Genomic DNA, 7189 nt, shown 5'->3' with positions numbered 1-7189 from the left:
TTAATACAACACCGAATCCGGGATTCACTCCTCAGTTTCAACAACAACAGCCTCGACCACAGGCTCAGCAGCTTAACAACAATCAGAATCGTGTGCAAAGAGCTCCACAGTTTGATTCGATTCCAATGACCTATACAGAATTGTACCCTGCTTTGATTGAAAAAGGTCTCGTTCAAACTAGAGCACCACCACCAGTACCTGAGAGACTCCCATGGTGGTACAAAGCTGAGGTCTCATGCCCTTATCATCAAGGAGCGCCTGGCCATGATCTTGAGCATTGCAATAGCTTTGAAATATGAAGTTCAGAGGTTGGTTAGATCTAATCTCCTCTCTTTCAGAAATTTGAATCCGAATGTGCAAGCAAATCCGCTGCCCAATCATGGAGGGCATGTTGTAAACATGGTGTATGGATGTCCTGGTCCATACCGGGTCTATAATATCAATTACTCAAGAGCCGATTTGGTACAAATGCATGCCACTCTTTGTCGGGGGCAGAATTTTCGCCAGCATCAATACGGTTCCTGTAGAATATGTTGTGTGGATCCTCACGGGTGTTCGATTGTGAGAAGAGATCTCCAAGTTCTGTTGGATAATGGTACTCTTCAGATCTACCGAAATAGGGATGAAAATGAAGTTAACATGATAGGATGTTATCCGCATGAGCTTTTAGTCTCAGATATCAACTCGGAAATGCCTACAGTTAACGTCATCGTTCCTCATTTCAACATGCCTGAGCGCATGGAAGTTACTTACAACAAGCCGAAGGTTCCTGTTACTCCTTTGATCATTTGTCTACCTGGACCTGTTCCTTATGACTCTGACAAGGCAGTTCCATACAACTATAATGCAACAATGATAAAGGATGGACAAGAAGTTCCTTTACCAACTCTTTCATCTGTCGTGAACATCGCTGATGTGAGTCGAGTAACAAGAAGTGGACGTGTGTATACTCCATTACCTCCAAAGCAGCCTGTTGCTCCTGTAACTGGGCAAAATCCTGTTAATATACCAGTGGGAAATCCTGTGGAAACTCCTGTCAGTAATACGAACGCTGATGTTGGTCAATCCAGTGGAACCAATGTCAATCCAGATTTTGATGAAATTTTGAAGCTTATCAAAAGAAGTGAATACAAGATTGTGGATCAGCTTATGCAGACTCCTTCAAAAATCTCAATACTTTCATTGCTTTTAAACTCAGAAGCCCACAGGGAAGCCCTGATGAAGGTCTTAGATCAAGCTTTTGTGGATCATGATGTGACTGTTGATCATTTTGATGGGATAATAGCTAACATAACAGCTTGCAACAATTTAAGCTTCTGTGATGAAGAACTCCCCGAGGAGGGCAGAAATCACAATCTTGCTTTGCACATTTCTATGAACTGTCAGTCAGACTCTTTGTCCAATGTGTTGGTAGACACCGGATCTTCCTTGAATGTGATGCCAAAGACGACTCTTGCTCGCTTGTCTTACGAAGGAATGCCTATGAAGTTCAGTGGTGTAGTTGTCAAAGCATTTGATGGATCGCGAAAATCAGTTATTGGCGAAGTCAACCTTCCCATGACAATTGGGCCACATACATTTCAAATTACCTTCCAGGTCATGGACATTCAAGCTGCTTATAGCTGTCTGTTAGGACGACCATGGATCCATGAAGCAGGGGCAGTAACTTCTACGCTCCATCAAAAGTTAAAATTTGTAACAAATGGAAAATTGGTAACAATAAGTGGAGAACAAGCCTTGATGGTGAGCCATTTATCCAATTTTTCTTTCATCAGTGCTGACGATGTGGAAGGAACTCCGTTCCAAGGTCTCTCTTTAGAAGACGAATCTTCCAAGAAGAAAGCATCGATCTCTTCTTACAAAGAGGCGGTAAAAGTAGTAAAAGATGGGGACTACTACTGGCTGGGGGCAAGTTGTGATCCCGACCAAGAATGAAACCAGAGCAGGACTCGGATGTTCACCAACATTCTCAAACTGCACCAAGAAGGATGAAACCCTTCGTCCGATCAAAGAAACATTCATTAGTGGAGGATTCCTAAACCCAATTCCTCAAGAGGTCAATGTCCTTATCGAAGAATGCATTGAAGAAGGTTTACCCGATACTGAAGAAGAATGGAAATGTTATCTCAATGACTCGGGATACATATCTCAGGAAGAACCATATCCTCCTTCAGAGAAATCCAAAGTGCTAATGAAACTGAGCCTGTTCCTGCAGAAATCTGGGACACCTTGGGACAACCAAGTGGAAAATTTGATTATATGGTGAAATATACTGCGCCTGAAAGTTCAAAGATTTCCATGGAAGATATCCAACCAACTGGATGGGGAGATTCCTTTGAATATAATAGTCAACCAAAAGAGGCTTACCAATACTGTCAATTTTCTCAGCAGCCTGAAATTACTGAAGATTTCGGCTTCAATGCATCTACCAAGATTTATAATCCTGAAGATGGTTACCATCACATAAATGCCATTTTTGAAGATGAAGGGGAAGATGGTCCCGCAGTTGACTCGGAAAGTGTCGCTTGACAATGAGTCTCTTCATCCTGAAGACTGGGAAATACATCCTGAAAATTCTGAAGATTGTGACTCGTCTTATGCTCTTCAAGAAGTAGAAGAAGACCGTTTCAACTCTACAAAGAACAAGAGTTGACAAACCAGGACCTTCGAATCCTGCTCGACCAGCAGTCAATGTCAATACTGAAGATAATTCTGAGGAGAATTTTCCTGAATACATAATACACAGAGGAGTTCGTTGCTACTGGAAAGCTGTCGACGTTCCGAATGTTGTTCGCCGCTCAAAGTAATCACCTCGCTGTTATTTTGACCTCCTGCCTTGCCCAAAGCAGAGAGATGTTTTATAGGGCTTTGCTTTTAAATGTTCCGCCCAAATAACTTTGTGTATAGGGCTTTGTTTTAAAAGTTTCCCTCTTTGTCCTGCCCAAGACAAATGAGTTTGTGTTTAGGGCTTTGTTTCAAAAATGAATCATAAATAAAGTGTCATTTTGAATTCCCTACATTATATGTTTTATTTTTTTGCTTTTTTTTCTGGAAATGGTAATCCTAAAAAACCAAAAAAAAAAAATCAAAAAAAAAAAAACTTTTTCAAAAAAAAATCTGCATACACTCTTGCATTCATAAATTTTCTGAAATAAATATAAATCACATGTGCAGATTTACTATTGATAAACCCATTGAATGCAATAACCCTATGCCCTCTCCCAACTTTGAGTTTCCTGTGTTCGAAGCCGAAGAAGAGGAAGAAGAGGAGATCCCGGACGAGATCTCTCGATTACTTAAGCACGAGGAAAGAGCCATTCTGCCTCACAAAGAGCCTTTAGAAAAGATCAACTTGGGTTCTGAAGAAGACAAAAAAGAAGTGACCATTGGATCGCTGCTTGATACTGATATCAAGAGTAAGTTGACAGACCTTCTCAAAGAATATGTTGACGTGTTTGCCTGGTCCTACCAAGACATGCCTGGGTTGGATACCAATATTGTTCAGCATTACTTGCCATTGAAGCCAGAATGTCCGCCAGTTAAGCAGAAATTACGAAGGACTCACCCTGATATGGCTAACAAGATCAAAGTGGAAGTTCAAAAGCAACTCGACGCAGGTTTTCTTGTCACCTCAGAATATCCTCAATGGTTGGCCAACATAGTGCCAGTTCCGAAGAAAGATGGCAAAGTCAGAATGTGTGTTGACTACCGTGACTTGAACAAGGCCAGTCCAAAAGATGACTTTCCATTACCACATATTGACATGCTGGTTGATAACACCGCTAAGTTCAACGTCTTTTCCTTCATGGACGGGTTCTCCGGTTATAATCAGATCAAGATGGCTCCTGAAGACATGGAGAAGACATCTTTCATCACCCCATGGGGTACCTTTTGCTACAAAGTGATGCCGTTTGGATTAAAGAATGCAGGCGCAACTTACCAAAGGGCAATGACTACTCTCTTTCATGACATGATGCATAAAGAAATTGAAGTCTATGTGGACGACATGATAGCCAAGTCCAGCACAGAAGAAGAACATATTGAATACCTTTTGAAGTTGTTTCAACGACTAAGGAAATATCAGCTTCGCTTGAATCCTAACAAATGTACTTTTGGGGTTAGATCTGGAAAACTCTTGGGTTTCATTGTCAGCCAAAGAGGTATTGAAGTAGATCCCGACAAAGTCAGAGCTATTCAAGAGATGCCTGCACCAAAAACTGAAAAGCAAGTAAGAGGATTTCTCGGACGATTGAACTATATCTCCAGATTTATCTCTCAAATGACTGCTACTTGTGGGCCAATTTTCAAGCTTCTCCGCAAAGATCAAGGGGTTGTATGGACTGAAGATTGCCAGAAAGCGTTCGACAGTATCAAGGAGTACCTGTTAGAACCACCAATATTGATTCCTCCAGTTGAAGGAAGACCATTAATCATGTACCTTACCGTGTTGGAAGAATCCATGGGTTGTATGCTTGGACAGCAAGATGAAACCGGTAAGAAGGAGCATGCCATCTATTACTTGAGTAAGAAATTCACAGACTGTGAGTCTCGTTACTCCATGCTCGAAAAAACATGTTGTGCTTTGGCTTGGGCTTCAAAACGTCTCCGCCAATACATGATCAACAATACTACTTGGTTAATCTCCAAAATGGATCCGATCAAGTATGTCTTTGAAAAGCCCGCCTTAACAGGAAGGATTGCCCGATGGCAAATGCTGTTATCCGAATATGACATTGAGTACCGTGCCCAAAAAGCGGTCAAAGGAAGCATTCTCGCCGATCATTTGGCGCATCAACCAATTAATGAATATCAATCTCTCAAGTTTGACTTTCCTGATGAAGATGTCTTGTACTTGAAAATGAAAGATTGTGACGAACCGTTACCTGAAGAAGGTCCTGAGCCTGGATCAAGATGGGGCCTAATTTTTGATGGAGCAGTAAACGCTTTTGGCAATGGAATTGGGGCAATCATCATCACTCCCAAGGGTACTCATATCCCGTTCTCCGCCAGATTGCTATTTGATTGCACCAACAACATCGCAGAATATGAAGCTTGTATCATGGGTCTCGAAGAAGCCATTGACTTAAGGATCAAGATCCTTGACATATATGGAGATTCAGCCCTCGTGATCAACCAAATCAAAGACAAGTGGGAAACTTACCACCCTGGCTTGATTCCTTACAGAGATTATGCAAGACGTCTGTTGACTTTCTTCAACAAGGTTGAATTGCATCATATACCTCGAGATCAGAATCGAATGGCAGACGCCTTGGCTACTCTATCTTCCATGTTCAAAGTCAATCACTGGAATGATGTGCCTAAAGTCAGAATTACGCGCCTTGAAAGGCCCGCCTATGTGTTTGCAACTGAAGCAGTCATCGATGATAAACCGTGGTTCCACGACATCAAACGCTTCCTTCAAACTCAAGAGTACCCGCTTGGGGCATCAAACAAAGATAAGAAAACTCTAAGGAGACTTTCTGGCAGTTTCTTCCTGAACGGAGATGTGCTATACAAAAGAAATTTCGACATGGTTTTGCTCAGATGCGTGGACAGACACGAAGCAGACATGTTAATGCATGAAGTGCATGAAGGGTCCTTTGGAACTCATTCAAACGGGCATGCAATGTCCAAAAAGATCTTAAGAGCAGGATACTATTGGTTGACAATGGAATCTGACTGTTACAAACACGTGAAGAGATGTCACAAGTGCCAGATCTACGCAGATAAGATCCATGTGCCACCGACTCTACTCAACGTTCTCTCATCTCCATGGCCTTTCTCCATGTGGGGTATCGACATGATTGGAATGATCGAACCGAAAGCTTCAAACGGTCATCGTTTCATCTTAGTAGCAATTGATTACTTCACCAAATGGGTCGAAGCAGCATCTTACGCCAATGTTACAAGACAAGTGGTTGTGAGGTTTATCAAGAACAACATCATTTGCCGATATGGTATTCCCAGCAAGATCATTACTGACAATGGTTCAAACCTGAATAACAAGATGATGAAAGAATTGTGTGAGGAATTCAAGATTGAGCATCATAACTCTTCTCCTTACAGACCAAAAATGAACGGCGCTGTTGAAGCTGCCAACAAGAACATTAAGAAGATCGTCCAGAAAATGGTCGTCACTTACAAAGACTGGCATGAAATGCTGCCATTTGCTTTACATGGGTACCGTACTTCAGTGCGTACTTCAACAGGGGCAACTCCCTTTTCTCTAGTATACGGCATGGAAGCTGTGCTCCCCGTAGAAGTTGAAATCCCATCAATGAGAGTCCTCATGGAGACTAAGTTATCAGAGGCTGAATGGTGTCAAAGCAGATACGATCAGTTGAACTTAATCGAAGAAAAACGTATGACTGCTCTATGCCATGGACAGTTATACCAAGCAAGGATGAAACAAGCTTTCAACAAAAAGGTTCGACCTCGTGAATTTCAAGAAGGCGACCTCGTGCTTAAAAAGATCTTGTCTTTTCAACCAGATTCTAGGGGCAAATGGTCTCCTAATTACGAAGGCCCGTATGTTGTCAAAAGAACATTTTCTGGCGGCGCCATGATTCTTACAACCATGGATGGTGATGAACTCCCACATCCTGTGAATGCTGATGCAGTCAAGAAATACTTTGTCTAAAAAAATACAAAAGAACAGCTCGGTAAGTCGAAAACCCGCAAAGGGCGACTTAGGCAAAAATGAGCGTCTCGGTGGACTGAAAACCCGAAAGGGCGGTCCAGGCAAAAATTAGAGACAATAAACAGAAAAAATTCATCCTGGTAGATTGAAAACCTGAAAGGGCAATCTAGGCAAAAATTAGGGATTTATGACAAAGTAACTGCATCAGTCCGTACTTCGTCACCTGAGGAGTCTGTACTTCATCAAAGGATCTTCAATCAAATCATCGCCAATCTGAAGCGACAAGCACAGTTGGAACTCAAAGTTGTTAGGGGGAATAGTGGTTATTGCTTTCAATGTAGCCTTTTCCGCATAATTACCATTTCCAACTTTTGTAAATACTCCATGGAATCACGCCTTTAGCTGATTACCATCCTATTAAATAAATTTGAGCCTTGTGCCCATTTGTTTGCAATCTTTAATTTCTTTTAGCTTCAAAATGACGCTTTAATTGTGTTATTCACTTTTGAAAAAAAAAAAAGAAAAAAATAAGTTTTAAATGAATTTACT

At 41.5% G+C, this 7189-nt stretch overlaps 1 pseudogene; it reads left to right on the top strand.

The window, feature by feature from the left end:
• Positions 1-783: 783 nt before the first annotated feature.
• On the top strand, positions 784-1960 carry LOC131625787 (uncharacterized; annotated as a pseudogene).
• Positions 1961-7189: the final 5229 nt, after the last annotated feature.

Source organism: Vicia villosa, linkage group LG1, assembly GCF_029867415.1.
Source record: "Vicia villosa cultivar HV-30 ecotype Madison, WI linkage group LG1, Vvil1.0, whole genome shotgun sequence".
Classification (NCBI taxonomy): domain Eukaryota; kingdom Viridiplantae; phylum Streptophyta; class Magnoliopsida; order Fabales; family Fabaceae; genus Vicia; species Vicia villosa.
This window is presented reverse-complemented; position numbering and strand designations above follow the sequence as displayed.